A 17,916-nucleotide genomic window follows, 5' to 3' on the forward strand; every position below is an offset into this window, starting at 1 on the left:
AGGGTTAGTGTACGTCACCATGAACTTGGATAGCAAAATGGACAGCACCAAGAAACTTGGAGTGCTTGGGTATAGTTAGGAGGTCACTGACCTTTCTTGGCTGCCCTATCTATGTTTCCTGATAAAATACATGGGAAAATACCATTGGGGGAATATTGTGCTTAGGGTTAGGGTTAAGTTACCATGAAGTCAGACAGAAAGATGGACTTCGCCAACAAACTCGGAGTGCTTGGGTATGGTTAGGAAGGCACTGATCTTTCTAGGCTGCCCCATCTATGTTTCCTGTTAAAATACATGGGAAAATCCCATTGGGTGAAAATTCCACTTAGGGTTAGGGTTAAGTCACCATAAACTCATAGAGCAAAATGGACATCGCCAGCAAACTCGGAGTGCTTGGGTATGGTTTGGAGAGGACTTAATTTGTTGTGCTGCCCTATGTATGTTTCCTGGTAAAATATATGGGAAATACCATTGGGGGAAAATTGCACTTAGGGTTAGGGTTAGGTCACCAGGAACTCGGAGAGCAAAATGGACATCACCAACAACCTCGGAGTGCTTGGGTATGGTTCGGAGAGCACTTAATTTGTTGTGCTGCCCTATGTATGTTTCCTGGTAAAATATATGGGAAATACCATTGGGGGAATATTCCACTTAGGGTTAGTGTAGGTCACCATGAACTTGGATAGCAAAATGGACAGCACCAAGAAACTTGGAGTGCTTGGGTATAGTTAGGAGGTCACTGACCTTTCTTGGCTGCCCTATCTATGTTTCCTGATAAAATACATAGGAAAATCCCATTGGGGGAAAATTGCACTTAGGGTTTGGGTTGGGTCACCATGAACTCATAGAACAAAATGCACATCGCAAGCAATCTCACAATGCTTGAGTATAATAAGGAAGGCATTGAACTATCTAGACTGCGTAATCTATCTTTCCAGGTAAAATCAATAGAAAAATCCCATTAGGGGAGAATTCCACTTACGGTTAGGGTGAGGTCACAATGAACTTGGAAAGCAAAATGGACATCGCCAACAAACTCGGAGTACTTGGGTATGGTTAGGAGGGCACTGATATTTTTAGGCTGCCCTATCTATGTTTCCGGATAAAATACATAGGAAAATACCATTGGGGTAAAATTCCACTCAGAGTTAGGGTTACGTCACCAGGAACTCGGAGAGCAAACTGGACATCACCAACAACCTCGGAGTGCTTGGGTATCGTTAGGAGGGCACTGACTTTTGTAGGCTTCCCTATCTATGTTTCCTGATAAAATACATAGGAAAATCCCATTGGGGGAATATTCCACTTAGGGTTAGTGTAGGTCACCATGAACCTGGATAGCAAAATGGACAGCACCAAGAAACTAGGAGTGCTTGGGTATAGTTAGGAGGTCACTGACATTTCTTGGCTGCCCTATCTATGTTTCCTGATAAAATACATGGGAAAATACAATTGGGGGGAAATTGCGCTTAGGGTTAGGGTTAAGTTACCATGAAGTCAGACAGAAAGATGGACTTCACCAACAAACTCAGAGTGCTTGGGTATGGTTAGGAAGGCACTGACCTTTCTAGGCTGCCCCATCTATATTTCCTGTTAAAATACATGGGAAAATCCCATTGGGTGAAAATTCCACTTAGGGTTAGGTTTAAGTCACCATGAACTCATAGAGCAAAATGGACATCGCCAGCAAACTCGCAGTGCTTGTGTATTGTTCGGAGAGCACTTAATTTGTTGTGCTGCCCTATGTATGTTTCCTGGTAAAATATATGGGAAATACCATTGGGGGAAAATTGCACTTAGGGTTAGGGTTAGGTCACCATGAACTCAGACAGAAAAATGGACATAGCCAACAAACTCGGAGTGCTTGGGTATGGTTAGGAAGGCACTGACCTTTCTAGGCTGCCCCATCTATGTTTCCTGTTAAAATACATGGGAAAATCCCAATAGGGGAAAATTCCACTTAGGGTTAGGGTTAGGTCACCAGGAACTGGGAGAGCAAAATGGACATCACCAACAATCTCGGAGTGCTTGGGTATGGATAGCAGGACACGGATATTTCTAGGCTGGCCTATCTATGTTTCCCGGTTAAATAAATGGGAAAATACCATTGGGGGAAAATTCCACTTAGAGTTAGGGTTAGGTCACCAGGAACTGGGAGAGCAAAATGGACATCACCAACAAACTCGGAGTGATTGGGTATGGTTAGGAAGGCACTGACCTTTCTAGGCTGCCCTAACTATTTTTCCTGGTAAAAAACACGGATAATCCCATTGGGGAAAAATTGAACTTAGGGTTAGGGTTAGGTCACCATGAACTCATAGAGCAAAATGGACATCGCCAGCAAACTCGGAGTGCTTGTGTATGGTTCGGAGAGCACTTAATTTGTTGTGCTGCCCTATGTATGTTTCCTGGTAAAATATATGGGAAATACCATTGGGGGAAAATTGCACTTAGGGTTAGGGTTAGGTCACCATGAACTCAGACAGAAAAATGGACATAGCCAACAAACTCAGAGTGATTGGGTATGGTTAGGAAGGCACTGACCTTTCTAGGCTGCCCCATCTATATTTCCTGTTAAAATACATAGGAAAATATCATTGGGGGAAAATTCCACTTAGAGTTAGGGCTAGGTCACCATGAACTCATAGAGCAAAATGGACATCGCCAGCAAATTCAGAGTGCTTCGGTATGGTTCGGAGAGCACTTAATTTGTTGTGCTGCCCTATGTATATTTCCTGGTAAAATATATGGGAAAATCCCATTGGGGGAAAATATCACTTAGGGTTAGGGTTAGGTCAGCATGAAGTCAGAGAGCAAAATGGATATCGCCAACATACTCGGAGTTCTTGGGTATGGTTAGGAAGGCACTGACATTTGTAGGTTGCCCTATCTATCTTTCCAGATAAAATCCATAGAAAAATCCCATTGGGGAAAAATTCCAGTTAGGGTTAAGTTTACATCACAATGAACCTGGATAGCAAAATAGACATCGCCAACAAACTCTGAGTACTTGGGTATAGTTAGTTGGGCACTGACTTTTCTAGGCTGCCCTATCTATGTTTCCTGTTAAAATACATGGGAAAATACCATTGGGGGGAAATTGCACTTAGGGTTAGGGTTAGGTCAGCATGAAGTCAGAGAGCAAAATGGACATTGCCAACAAACTCGGAGTGCTTGGGTATGGTCAGGAAGGCACTGACATTTGTAGATTGCCCTATCTATCTTTCCAGATAAAATCCATAGAAAAATCCCATTGGGGAAAAATTCCAGTTAGGGTTAAGTTTATATCACAATGAACTTGGATAGCAAAATGGACATCGCCAACAAACTCTGAGTACTTGGGTATAGTTAGTTGGGCACTGACTTTTCTAGGCTGCCCTATCTCTGTTTCCTGATAAAATAAATAGGAAAATCCCATTGGCGGAAAATTGGACTTAGGGTTAGGGTTAGGTCAGGATGAAGTCAGTGAGCAAAATGTACATCGCCAGCAAACTCGGAGTGCTTGGGTATGGTTTGGAGAGCACTTAATTTGTTGTGCTGCCCTATGTATATTTCCTGGTAAAATATTTGGGAAAATACCATTGGGGGAAAATTGCACTTAGGGTTAGGCTTAGGTCACCATGAAGTCAGACAGAAAAATGGACATTACCAACAAACTCGGAGTGCTTGCCTATGGTTCTGAAGGGACTGACCTTTCTAGGTTGCCCTATCTATGTTTGCTGGTAAAATACATGGGAAAATACCATTGGGGGAAAATTCCATTAAGGGTTAGGGTTAAGTCACCATGAAGTGAGAGAGCAAAATGGACATCGCCAGCAAACTCGGAGTGCTTGGGTATGGTTAGGAGAGCACTGACTTTGCTATGCTGCCCTATGTATGTTTCCTGGTAAAATATATGGAAAAATACCATTGGGGGAAAATTGAACTTAGGGTTACGGTTAGGTAAAAGTGAGCTCGGATAGCAAAATGGACATCGACAACAAACTCGGAGTGCTTGGGTATAGTTAGGAGAGCAATGACTTTTCTAGACTGCCCTATTTATGTTTTCTGATAAAACATAGGAAAATCCCATTGGGGGAAAATTCCACTTAGGGTTAGAGTTACGTCACAATGAACTTGGATAGCAAAATGAACATCGCCAACAAACTCTGAGTACTTGGGTATAGTTAGTTGGGCACTGACTATTCTAGTCTGCCCTATCTGTGTTTCCTGATAAAATAAACAGGAAAATCCCATTGGCGGAAAATTGCACTTAGGGTTAGGGTTAGGTCAGCATGAAGTCAGTGAGAAAAATGGACATCGCCAACAAACTCGGAGTGCTTGGGTATGGTTCGGAGAGCACTGACCTTTCTAGGCTGCCCCATCTATGGTTCCTGTTAAAATATATGGGAAAATCCCAATGGGGGAAAATTCCACTGAGGGTTAGGGTTAAGTCACCATGAATTCATAGAGCAAAATGAACATCGCCAGCAAACTCAGAGTGCTTGGGTATGGTTCGGAGAGCACTTAATTTGTTGTGCTGCCCTATGTATATTTCCTGGTAAAATATATGGGAAAATCCCATTGGGGAAAAATTGCACTTAGGGTTAGGGTTAGGTCAGCATGAAGTCAGAGAGAAAAATGGACATCGCCAACAATCTCGGAGTTCTTGGGTATGGTTAGGAAGGCACTGACATTTGTAGGCTGCCCTATCTATCTTTCCAGATAAAATCCATAGTAAAATCCCATTGGGAAAAAATTCTACTTAGGGTTAGAGTTACGTCACAATGAACTTGGATAGCAAAATGGACGTCGCGAACAAACTCTGAGTACTTGGGTATAGTTAGTTGGGCACTGACTTTTCTAGTCTCCCTTATCTGTGTTTCCTGATAAAATAAATAGGAAAATCCCATTGGCGGAAAATTGCACTTAGGGTTAGGGTTAGGTCAGCATGAAGTCAGAGAGCAAAATGGACATCGCCAACAAACTCGGAGTCCTTGGGTATGGTTAGGAGGGCACTGACATTTGTAGGCTGCCCTATCTATGTTTCCGGATAAAATACATAGGAAAATATCATTGGGGGAAAATTCCACTTAGAGTTAGGGCTAGGTCACCAGGAACTCGGAGAGCAAAATGGACATCACGAACAAACTCGGAGTGCTTGGGTATCGTTAGTAGAGCACTGACTTTGCTGTGCTGCCCTATGTATGTTTCCTCGTAAAATATATGGGAAAATACCATTGGGGGAAAATTGCACTTAGGGTTAGGGCTGGGTCACCATGAACTCATAGAACAAAATGCACATTGCAAGCAATCTCAGAATGCTTGAGTATAATAAGGAAGGCATTGAAGTATCTAGACTGTGTAATCTATCTTTCCAGGTAAAATCCATAGAAAAATCCCATTAGGGGAGAATTCCACTTACGGTTAGGATGAGGTCACAATGAACGTGGATAGCAAAATGGACATCGCCAACAAACTCGGCGTGCTTGGGTATGGTTAGGAGGGTACTGGCATTTGTAGGCTGCCCTATCTACGTTTCCGGATAAAATACATAGGAAAATATCATTGGGGGAAAATTCCACTTAGAGTTAGGGTTAGGTCACCAGGAACTCGGAGAGCAAAATGGACATCACCAACAAACTCGGAGTGCTAGGGTATCGTTAGGAGGGCACTGACTTTTCTAGGCTGCTTTATCTATGTTTCCTGATAAAATAAATAGGAAAATCCCATTGGGGGAATATTCCACTTAGGGTTAGTGTAGGTCACCATGAACCTGGATAGCAAAATAGACAGCACCAGGAAACCTGGAGTGCTTGGGTATAGTTAGGAGGTCACTGACCTTTCTTGGCTGCCCTATCTATGTTTCCTGATAAAATACATGGGAAAATACCATTGGGGGGAAATTGCGCTTAGGGTTAGGGTTAAGTCACCATGAAGTCAGACAGAAAAATGGACTTCACCAACAAACTCGGTGTGCTTTGGTATGGTGGTGAAGGCCCTGACCTTTCTAGGCTGCCCCATCTATGTTTCCTGATAAAATACATGGGAAAATACCATTGGGGGAAAATTGCACTTAGGGTTAGGGTTAGGTCAGCAAGAAGTCATAGAGCAAAATGGACATCGCCAACAAACTCGGAGTGCTTGGGTATGCTTAGGGAGGGACTGACCTTTCTAGGCTGCCCTATCTATGTTTCCCGGTTAAATAAATGGGAAAATATCATTGGGGGAAAATTCCACTTAGAGTTAGGGTTAGGTCACCAGAAACTGGGAGAGCAAAATGGACATCACCAACAAACTCGGAGTGATAGGGTATAGTTAGAGGTCACTTACCTTTCTAGGCTACCCTATCTATGTTTACTGATAAAATACATAGGAAAATCCTATTGGGGGAAAATTGCACTTAGGGTTAGGGTTGGGTCACCATGAACTCATAGAACAAAATGCACATTGCAAGCAATCTCAGAATGCTTGAGTATGATAAGGAAGGCATTGAACTATCTAGACTGCATAACCTATCTTTCCAGGTAAAATCCATAGAAAAATCCCATTAGGGGAGAATTCCACTTACGGTTAGGGTGAGGTCACAATGAACTTGGATAGCAAAATGGACATCACCAACAAACTCCGAGTGCTTGGGTATGGTTAGGAGGGCACTGACATTTGTAGGCTGCCCTATCTATGTTTCCGGATAAAATACATAAGAAAATATCATTGGGTGAAAATTCCACTTAGAATTAGGGTTAGGTCACCAGGAACTCGGAGAGCAAAATGGACATCATCAACAAACTCGGAGTGCTTGGGTATCATTAAGAGGGCACTGACCTTTCTAGGCTGCCCTAACTATGTTTCCTGGTAAAATAATAATAATTATAATAGTAGTAAAGTTGGAAAGGACATTGAAGGTCATCTAGTCCAACCCCCTGGTCGGGCAGGAAACCCTACACCATTTCGGACAAATGGCTGTCCAGTCTCTTCTTAAGAATTTCCAGTGTTGGAGCATTTATTGCTTCTGGAGGCAAGCTGTTCCACTGATTAATTGTTCTCACTGTCAGGAAGTTTCTCCTTAGTTCTAGGTTGCTTCTCTCCTTGATTAGTTTCCACCCGTTGCTTCTTTTCCTGCCTTCAGGTGCTTTGGAAAATAGATTAATTCCCTCTTCTTTATGGCAGCCCCTGAGATATTGGAATACAGCTATCATGTCCCGCCTTGTCCTTCTCTTTGTTAAAACATTGGGGGAAAATTCCACTGAGGGTTAGGGTTAAGTCACCATGAAGTCATAGAGCAAAATGGACATCACCAACAAACTCGGAGTGCTTGGGAATGGTTAGGAGAGCACTGACTTTGCTGAACTGCCCTATGTATGTTTCCTGGTAAAATATATGGGAAAATACCATTGGGCGAAAATTGAAGTTAGGGTTATGGTTAGGTCAAAGTGAACTTGAATAGCAAAATGGACATCGCCAACAAACTCGGAGTGCTTGGGTATAGTTAGGAAAGCACTGACTTTTCTAGACTGCCCTATCTATGTTTCCTGGTAAAATACATGGTAAAATCCCATTGGGGGAAAATTCCACTTAGGGTTAGGGTTAAGTCACCATGAAGTCAGAGAGCAAAATGGACATTGCCAACAAACTCGGAGTGCTTGGGTATGGATAGCAGGGCACGGATATTTCTAGGCTGCCCTATCTATGTTTCCTGGTTAAATAAATAGGAAAATACCATTGGGGGTAAATTCCACTTAGAGTTAGGGTTAGGTCACCAGGAACTGGGAGAGCAAAATGGACATCACCAACAAACTCGGAGTGATTGGGTATAGTTAGAGGTCACTTACCTTTCTAGGCTGCCCTATCTAGGTTTCAAGATAAAATACATAGGAAAATCCCATTGGGGGAAAATTGCACTTAGGGTTTGGGTTGGGTCACCATGAACTCATAGAACAAAATGCACATCGCAAGCAATCTCACAATGCTTGAGTATAATAAGGAAGGCATTGAACTATCTAGACTGCGTAATCTATCTTTCCAGGTAAACTCCATAGAAAAATCCCATTAGGGGAGAATTCCACTTACGGTTAGGGTGAGGTCACAATGAACTTGGATAGCAAAATGGACATCGCCAACAAACTCGGAGTGCTTGGGTATGGTTAGGAGGGCACTGACCTTTCTTGGCTGCCCTATCTATATTTCTTGATAAAATACATAGGAAAATCCCATTGGGGGATTATTCCACTTAGGGTTAGTGTAGGTCACCATGAACTTGGATAGCAAAATGGACAGCACCAAGAAACTTGGAGTGCTTGGGTATAGTTAGGAGGTCACTGACCTTTCTTGGCTGCCCTATCTATGTTTCCTGATAAAATACATGGGAAAATACCATTGGGGGAAAATTGCACTTAGGGTTAGGGTTAAGTTACCATGAAGTCAGACAGAAAGATGGACTTCACCAACAAACTCAGAGTGCTTGGGTATGGTTAGGAAGGCACTGACCTTTCTAGGCTGCCCCATCTATGTTTCCTGTTAAAATACATGGGAAAATCCCATTGGGTGAAAATTCCACTTAGGGTTAGGGTTAAGTCACCATAAACTCATAGAGCAAAATGGACATCGCCAGCAAACTCGGAGTGCTTGGGTATGGTTCGGAGAGGACTTAATTTGTTGTGCTGCCCTATGTATGTTTCCTGGTAAAATATATGGGAAATACCATTGGGGGAAAATTGCACTTAGGGTTAGGGTTAGGTCACCAGGAACTCGGAGAGCAAAATGGACATCACCAACAACCTCGGAGTGCTTGGGTATGTTTCGGAGAGCACTTAATTTGTTGTGCTGCCCTATGTATGTTTCCTGGTAAAATATATGGGAAATACCATTGGGGGAATATTCCACTTAGGGTTAGTGTAGGTCACCATGAACTTGGATAGCAAAATGGACAGCACCAAGAAACTTGGAGTGCTTGGGTATAGTTAGGAGGTCACTGACCTTTCTTGGCTGCCCTATCTATGTTTCCTGATAAAATACATAGGAAAATCCCATTGGGGGAAAATTGCACTTAGGGTTTGGGTTGGGTCACCATGAACTCATAGAACAAAATGCACATCGCAAGCAATCTCACAATGCTTGAGTATAATAAGGAAGGCATTGAACTATCTAGACTGCGTAATCTATCTTTCCAGGTAAAATCAATAGAAAAATCCCATTAGGGGAGAATTCCACTTACGGTTAGGGTGAGGTCACAATGAACTTGGAAAGCAAAATGGACATCGCCAACAAACTCGGAGTGCTTGGGTATGGTTAGGAGGGCACTGATATTTTTAGGCTGCCCTATCTATGTTTCCGGATAAAATACATAGGAAAATACCATTGGGGTAAAATTCCACTCAGAGTTAGGGTTACGTCACCAGGAACTCGGAGAGCAAACTGGACATCACCAACAACCTCGGAGTGCTTGGGTCTCGTTAGGAGGGCACTGACTTTTGTAGGCTTCCCTATCTATGTTTCCTGATAAAATACATAGGAAAATCCCATTGGGGGAATATTCCACTTAGGGTTAGTGTAGGTCACCATGAACCTGGATAGCAAAATGGACAGCACCAAGAAACTTGGAGTGCTTGGGTATAGTTAGGAGGTCACTGACATTTCTTGGCTGCCCTATCTATGTTTCCTGATAAAATACATGGGAAAATACAATTGGGGGGAAATTGCGCTTAGGGTTAGGGTTAAGTTACCATGAAGTCAGACAGAAAGATGGACTTCACCAACAAACTCAGAGTGCTTGGGTATGGTTAGGAAGGCACTGACCTTTCTAGGCTGCCCCATCTATATTTCCTGTTAAAATACATGGGAAAATCCCATTGGGTGAAAATTCCACTTAGGGTTAGGTTTAAGTCACCATGAACTCATAGAGCAAAATGGACATCGCCAGCAAACTCGCAGTGCTTGTGTATTGTTCGGAGAGCACTTAATTTGTTGTGCTGCCCTATGTATGTTTCCTGGTAAAATATATGGGAAATACCATTGGGGGAAAATTGCACTTAGGGTTAGGGTTAGGTCACCATGAACTCAGACAGAAAAATGGACATAGCCAACAAACTCGGAGTGCTTGGGTATGGTTAGGAAGGCACTGACCTTTCTAGGCTGCCCCATCTATGTTTCCTGTTAAAATACATGGGAAAATCCCAATAGGGGAAAATTCCACTTAGGGTTAGGGTTAGGTCACCAGGAACTGGGAGAGCAAAATGGACATCACCAACAATCTCGGAGTGCTTGGGTATGGATAGTAGGGCACGGATATTTCTAGGCTGCCCTATCTATGTTTCCTGGTTAAATAAATGGGAAAATACCATTGGGGGAAAATTCCACTTAGAGTTAGGGTTAGGTCACCAGGAACTGGGAGAGCAAAATGGACATCACCAACAAACTCGGAGTGATTGGGTATAGTTAGAGGTCACTTACCTTTCTAGGCTGCCCTATCTATGTTTCCTGATAAAATACATAGGAAAATACCATTGGGGAAAAATTGCACTTAGGGTTTGGGTTGGGTCACCATGAATTCATAGAACAAAATGCACATCGCAAGCAATCTCACAATGCTTGAGTATAATAAGGAAGGCATTGAACTATCTAGACTGCATAATCAATCTTTCCAGGTAAAATCCATAGAAAAATCCCATTAGGGGAGAATTCCACTTACGGTTAGGGTGAGGTCACAATGAACTTGGATAGCAAAATGGATATTGCCAACAAACTCGGAGTGCTTGGGTATGGTTAGGAGGGCACTGACATTTGTAGGCTGCCCTATCTGTGTTTCCGGATAAAATACATAGGAAAATCCCATTGGGGGAATATTACACTTATGGTTAGTGTAGGTCACCATGAACTTGGATAGCAAAATGGACAGCACCAAGAAACTTGGAGTGCTTGGGTATAGTTAGGAGGTCACTGACCTTTCTTGGCTGCCCTATCTATGTTTCCGGATAAAATACATAGGAAAATACCATTGGGGGAAAATTCCACTTAGAGTTAGGGTTAGGTCACCAGGAACTCGGAGAGCAAAATGGACATCACCATCAAACTCGGAGTGCTTGGGTATCGTTAGGAGGGCACTGACTTTTCTAGGCTGCCCTATCTATGTTTCCTGATAAAATACATAGAAAAATCCCATTGGGGGAATATTCCACTTAGGGTTAGTGTAGGTCGCCATGAACTTGGATAGCAAAATGGACACTAGTAAGAAACCTGGAGTGCTTGGGTATAGTTAGGAGGTCACTGACCTTTCTTGGCTGCCCTATCTATGTTTCCTGATAAAATACATAGGAAAATCCCATTGGGGGAAAATTGCACTTAGTGTTAGAGTTAAGTCACCATGAAGTAAGAAAGCAAAATGGACATCGCCAAAAAACTCGGAGTGCCTGGGTATGGTTAGCAGGGCACGGATATTTCTACGCTGCCCTATCTATGTTTCCTTGTTAAATAAATGGGAAAATACCATTGGAGGAAACTTCCACTTAGAGTTAGGGTTAGGTCACCAGGAACTCGGAGAGCAAAATGGACATCACCAACAAACTTGGAGTGATTGGGTATAGTTAGCGGTCACTGACCTTTCTGGGCTGCCCTATCTATGTTTCCTGATAAAATATATAGGAAAATCCCATTGGGGGAAAATTGCACATAGGGTTAGGGTTGGGTCACCATGAACTCATAGAACAAAATGGACATCGCAAGCAATCTCAGAATGCTTGAGTATGACAAGGAAGGCATTGAACTATCTAGACTGCGTAATCCATCTTTCTAGGTAAAATTCATAGAAAAATCCCATTAGGGGAGAATTCCACTTAGGGTTAGGGTGAGGTCACAATGAACGTGGATAGCAAAATGGACATCACTAACAAACTTGGAGTGCTTGCGTTTATTTAGGAGGTCACTGACTTTTCTAGGCTGCCCTATCTATGTTTCCTGATAAAATACATAGGAAAATCCCATTGAGGGAAAATTGCACATAGGGTTAGGATTAGGTCAGCATGAAGTAAGAGAGCAAAATGGACATCGCCAACAAACTCAGAGTGCTTGGGTATGGTTAGGAGGACACTGACATTTGTAGGCTGCCCTATCTATGTTTTCTGATAAAATACATAGGAAAATCCAATTGGGGGAAAATTGCACTTAGGGTTAGGGTTAGGTCACCATAAACTCAGATAGCAAAATGGACATCGCCAACAAACTCGGAGTGCTTGGGTATAGTTAAGAGGGCACTGACTTTTCTAGGCTGCCCTATCTATGTTTCCTGATAAAATACATAGGAAAATCCCATAGGGGGAAAATTGCACTTAGGGTTAGGGTTAAGTCACCATGAAGTCATAGAGCAAAATGGACATCGCTAACAAACTCGGAGTGCTTGGGTTTGGTTAGGAGAGCACTGACTTTGATGTGCTGCCCTATGTATGTTTCCTGTTAAAATATATGGGAAAATACCATTGGGGGAAAATTGAACTTACGGTTACGGTTAGGTCAAAGTGAACTTGGATAGCAAAATGGACATCGCCAAAAAACTCTGAGTGCTTGGGTATAGTTAGGAAAGCACTGACTTTTCTAGACTGTCCTATCTATGTTTACTGATAAAATACATAGGAAAAAACCATTGGGGGAAAATTGGACTTAGGGTTAGGGTTAGGTCAACTTGAAGTCAGAGAGAAAAATGGACATCGCTAACAAACTCAGAGTGCTTGGGTACGGTTAGGAGAGCACTGACCTTTCTCGGATGCCCTGTCTATGTTTCCTGGTAAAATGGGATTTTACCATGTATTTTACCAGGAAACATAGATAGGGCAGCCGAGAAAGGTCCGTGCTCTCCTAACCGTACCCAAGCACTCAGAGTTTGTTGGCGATGTCCATTTTGAAGTCATAGAGCAAAATGGACATCGCCAACAAACTCGGAGTGCTTGGGTATGGTTAGGAGAGCACTGACTTTGCTGTGCTGCCCTATGTATGTTTCCTGGTAAAATATACGGGAAAATACCATTGAGGGAAAATTGAACGTAGGGTTACAGTTAGGTCAAAGTGAACTTGGATAGCAAAATGGAAATCGCCAATAAATTCAGAGTGCTTGGGTATGGTTAGGAGGACACTGACATTTGTAGGCTGCCCTATCTATGTTTTCTGATAAAATACATAGGAAAATCCCATTGGGAGAAAATTGCACTTAGGGTTAGAGTTATGTCACCATAAACTCAGAGAGCAAAATGGACATCGCCAACGAACTCGGATTGCTTGGGTATGGTTAGGAGAGCACTGACCTCGCTGTGCTGCCCTATGTATGTTTCCTCCTAAAATATGTAGGAAAATACCATTGGGGGAATATTCCACTTAGGGTTAGTGTAGGTCACCATGAACTTGGATAGCAAAATGGACAGCACCAAGAAAATTGGAGTGCTTGGATATACTTAGGAGGTCACTGTCCTTTCTTGACTGCCCTATCTATGTTTCCTGATAAAATAAATAGGAAAATCCCATTGGGGGAAAATTGCACTTAGCGTTAGAGTTAGGTCAATGTGAAGTCAGAGAGCAAAACTGACATTGCCAACAAACTCGAAGTGCTTGGGTATGGTTACGAGGGCACTGACATTTCTAGGCTACCTTATCTACGTTTCCTGGTAAAATATATGGGAAAATACCATTGGGGGAAAATTGAACTTAGGGTTAGGGTTAGGTCACCATGAAGTCAGAGAGAAAAATGGACATCACCAACAAACTAGCAGTGATTGGGTATAGTTAGGAGGTCACTGACCTTTCTATGCTTCCCTATCTATTTTCCTGATAAAATCCATAGGAAAATCCCATAGGGGGAAAATTGCACTTAGGGTTAGGGTTAGGTCACCATGAAGTCAGATAGAAAAATGAACATCACCAAAAAACAAGGAGTGCAAGGGTATGGTTAGAAAAGCACTGACCTTTCAAGGCTGCCCTATCTATGTTTCCTGGTAAAATACACGGGAAAATGCCATAGGGGGAAAATTCCACTTAGGGTTAGGGTTAAGTCACGATGATGTCACAGAGCAAAATGGACATCGCCAACAAACTCGGACTGGTTGGGTAAGGTGAGGAGAGCACTGACTTTGCTGTTCTACCCTACGTATGTTTCCTGGTAAAATATATGGGAAAATACCTTTGGGGGAAAATTGAACTTAGGGTTAGGGTTAGGTGAAAGTGAACCTGGATGGAAAAATTGACATCGCCAACAAACCCGGAGTGGTTGGGTATGGTTAGGAGAGCACTGAATTTGTAGTGCTACCCTATGTATGTTTCCTGGTAAAGTATATGGGCAAATACCATTGGAGAAAAAATTGAACTTAGGATTAGGGTTAGGTCACCATGAAGTCAGAGAGAAAAATGGACATCACCAACAAACTAGCAGTGATTGGGTATAGTTAGGAGGTCACTGACCTTTCTATGCTTCCCTATCTATGTTTCCTCATAAAATACATAGGAAAATCCCATAGGGGGAAAATTGCACTTAGGGTTAGGGTTAGGTCACGATGAACTCAGAGAGAAGAATGGACATCGCCAAAAAACTCGAAGTGCTTGGGTATGGTTAGGAGGGCACTGACTTTTCTGCCCTACCCTATGTATGTTTCCTGGTAAAATATATGAGAAAATACCATTGGGGGGAAATTCCACTTAGAGTTAGGGTTAAGTCACCATGAAGTCACAGAGCAAAATGGACATCGCCAACAAACTCGGAATGGTTGGGTAAGGTGAGGAGAGCACTGACTTTGCTGTGCTACCCTACGAATGTTTCCTGGTAAAATATATGGGAAAATACCTTTGGGGGAAAATTGAACTTAGGGTTAGGGTTAGGGTTAGGTCAAAGTGAACCTGGATAGCAAAATGGACATCACCATCAAACTCGGATTGATTGCGTATAGTTAGACGTCACTGACCTTTCTAGGCTGCCCTATCTATGTTTCCTGGTAAAATGCATGGGAAAATACCATTGGGGGAAAATTCCACATAAGGTTAGGGTTAAGTCACTATGAAGTCCGAGAGGAAAATGGACATCGCCAACAAACTCTGAGTGCTTGGGTATATTTAGAGGTCACTGACCTTTCTGGGCTGCCCTATCTATGTTTCCTGATAAAATACATAGGAAAATCCCATTGGGGGAAAATTGCACTTAGGCTTAGGGTTAAGTCACCATGAAGTCAGACAGAAAAGTGGACTTCACCAACAAACTCGGAGTGCTTCGGTATGGTTAGGAAGGCACTGACCTTTCTAGGCTGCCCCATCTATGTTTCCTGTTAAAATACATAGGAAAATACCATTGGGGGAAAATTGCACTTAGGGTTAGGGTTAGGTCACCATGAAGTCAGACAGAAAAATGGAAATCGCCAGCAAACTCGGAGTACTTGGGTATGGTTAGGAAGGCACTGACATTTGTAGGCTGCCCCATCTATCTTTCCAGATAAAATCCATAGAAATATCCCATTGGGGAAACATTCCACTTAGGGTTAGGGTTACGTCACAATGAACTTGTATAGCAAAATGGACATCGCCAACAAAACTCGGAGTGCTTGGGTTTGGTTAGGAGAGCACTGACATTACTGTGCTGCCCTATGTATGTTTCCTGGTAAAATATATGGGAAAATACCATTGGGGGAAAATTGAACTTAGGGTTACGGTTAGGTCAAAGAGAACTTGGATAGCAAAATAGACATCGCCAACAAATTCAGAGAGCTTGGGTATAGGTCGGAGGGCACTGACTTTTCTAGGCTGCCCGAACTATTTTACCTGATAAAATACATAGAAAATGCCATTGGGGGAAAATTGCCCTTAGGGTTAGGGTTAGGTCAGCATGAAGTCAGAGAGCAAAATGGACATCTCCAACAAATTCAGAGTGCTTGGGTATGGTTAGGAGGACACTGACATTTGTAGGCTGCCCTATCTATCTTTCCAGATAAAATACATAGAAATATCCCATTGGGATAAAATTCCACTTAGGGTTAGGGTTACGTCACAATGAACTTGGATAGCAAAATGGACATCGCCAACAAACTCTGGGTACTTGGGTATAGTTACGAGGGCACTAACTTTTCTAGGCTGCCCTATCTATGTTTCATGATAAAATATATGGGAAAATCCCATTGGGGGAAATTGCACTTAGGGTTAGGGTTAGGTCAGCATGAAGTCAGAGAGCAAAATGGACATCGCCAAAAACCTCGGAGTCCTTGGGTATGGATAGGACGGAACTGACATTGGTAGGCTACCCTATCTATCTTTCCAGATAAAATCCATAGAAAAATCCTATTGGGGAAAAATTCCACTTAGGGTTAGGGTTACATCACAATGAACTTGGATAGCAAAATGGACATCGCCAACAAACTCTGAGTACTTGGGTATAGTTACGAGGGCACTAACTTTTCTAGGCTGCCCTATCTATGTTTCATGATAAAATACATAGGAAAATCCCATAGGGGGAAAATTGCACTTAGGGTTAGTGTTAAGTCACCATGAGGTCATAGAGCAAAATGGACATCGCCAACAAACTCGGAGTGCTTGGGTTTGGTTAGGAGAGCACTGACTTTGATGTGCTGCCCTATGTATGTTTCCTGGTAAAATATATGGGAAAATACCATTGCGGGAAAATTGAACTTAGGGTTACGGTTAGGTCAAAGTGAACTTGGACAGCAAAATGGACATGGCCAACAAACTCGGAGTGCTTGGGTATGGTTAGGAGGGCACTCATTTTCTAGTGTGCCCTATTTATGTTTCCTGATAAAATACATAGGAAAATCCCATTGGGGGAAAATTGCACTTAGGGTTAGGGTTAGGTCAACTTGAAGTCAGAGAGAAAAATGGACATTCCCAAAAAACTCGGAGTGCTTGGGTATGGTTAGGAGGGAACTTACTTTTCTACACTGCCCTCTATGAAAGAGGAAAATGGACTCAGACAGCAAACTCGGAGTGCTTGGTTATGGTTAGGAGGGCACTTAATTTCTAGGCTGCCCTATCTTTGTTTCCTGATAAAATACATGGGAAAATCCCATAGGAGGAAAATTCCACTTAGAGTTAGGGTTAGGTCACCAGGAACTCATAGAGCAAAATGGACACTGCCAACAAACTCGGAGTGCTTGGGTGTGGTTAGGAGGGCACTTACTTTTCTAGGCTGCCCTCTATGTTTCCTGATAAAATACATGGGAAATCCAATAGGAAAAAAATTACACTTAGGTTTAGGGTTAGGTCACCCTGAACTCATAGAGAAAAATGAATACCACCAACAAACTCGGAGTTCTTGGGTATGGTTAGGAGGGCACTCATTTTCTAGAGTGCCCTATCTATGTTTCCTGATAAAATATATGGAAAAATCCCATAAGAGGAAAATTGCACTTAGGGTTAGGGTTAGGTCATCATGAACTCAAAGAGCAAAATGGACACCGCGAACAAACTCGGAGTGTTTGGGTATGGTTAGGAGGGAACTTACTTTTCTAGGCTGCCCTCTATATTTCCTCATAAAATACATGGGAAAAACCCATAGGAGGAAAATTCCACTTAGGGTTAGGGTTGGGTCACTATGAACTCATAGAGTAAAATGGACACTGCCAACACACTCAGAGTGCTCTGGTATGGTTAGGAGGGCACTTACTTTTCTAGGCTGCCCTCTATATTTCCGGATAAAATACATAGGGAAATCCCATAGGAGAAAAATTCCACTTAGGGTTAGGTTTAGGTAACCCTGAACTCTCAGAGCAAAATGGACACAGCCAGCAAACTCAGAGTGCTTGGGTATGGTTAGGAGGGCACTTACTTTTCTATGCTGCCCTATCTATGTTTCCTTGTACAATACATGGGAAAATCCTATTGGAGGAAAATTCCACTTAGGGTTAGGGTTAGGTCACCCTGAATTCACAGAGGAAAATGGACACCGATAGCAAACTCAGAGTGGTTGGGTAT

This window comes from Crotalus tigris, unplaced genomic scaffold, assembly GCF_016545835.1.
Source record: "Crotalus tigris isolate CLP2741 ecotype Arizona unplaced genomic scaffold, ASM1654583v1 scf7180000018931.1341448, whole genome shotgun sequence".
NCBI classification, from domain to species: Eukaryota; Metazoa; Chordata; class Lepidosauria; order Squamata; family Viperidae; genus Crotalus; species Crotalus tigris.